A 574-nucleotide genomic window follows, 5' to 3' on the forward strand; every position below is an offset into this window, starting at 1 on the left:
GTATTGCCTGTAAGGTGACTGTTACCGTATATTGTCTGTGTTCCTTTCTGGTCTATGTTGCTTTTAGGCTCTCTCTTTGCTTAGAGGACCCCTTTCAAGATTTCCTGTAGGGCTGGTTTTGTGTTTGCAAATTCCTTTAGTTTTTGTTTGTCCTGGAAGTTTTTTCAATTAGCAATAATCGCACCTTAGATAAACCTCATTGGCTATGATGCTGCCACTGCTCAAAGCTGCAACCACTCTTTTTTTTTTTTAAAGTATGACTAATATGCTAAGAAAGAAGAGAAAAATGTAACCATACAAATGCTTAATTAAAACCACTAAAAAGCAGAAAAAGAGGAGAAAAAAAAAAGAAGAAAAGAAGGAGTGCAACAAATAGGAAACCACAATAAATATGGTAGTTATTTATCCAATTACAACAAAAATCATTTTGAAAATCAATGACCTGAATGCACAAAATAAGACTAAGATTGTCAGGGTGGATTAAAGAACAAGACTAACAATGCATTGTCTACAAGACATTCTCTTTAAATATAAAGACATATATAAATTTTAAAAATGAAGTAGAAAAATACAC

General features: G+C 32.4%; 1 pseudogene; it reads right to left on the bottom strand.

Annotated features, from left to right (window-relative positions):
* Nucleotides 1-152: 152 nt before the first annotated feature.
* LOC145718684 (U4 spliceosomal RNA) lies at nt 153-229 on the bottom strand (annotated as a pseudogene).
* Between the last annotated feature and the right edge of the window lie 345 nt (nt 230-574).

The sequence above is a fragment of the Leptonychotes weddellii genome, unplaced genomic scaffold (genome assembly GCF_054177405.1).
Source record: "Leptonychotes weddellii isolate Sample4059 unplaced genomic scaffold, ASM5417740v2 HiC_scaffold_19843, whole genome shotgun sequence".
NCBI classification, from domain to species: domain Eukaryota; kingdom Metazoa; phylum Chordata; class Mammalia; order Carnivora; family Phocidae; genus Leptonychotes; species Leptonychotes weddellii.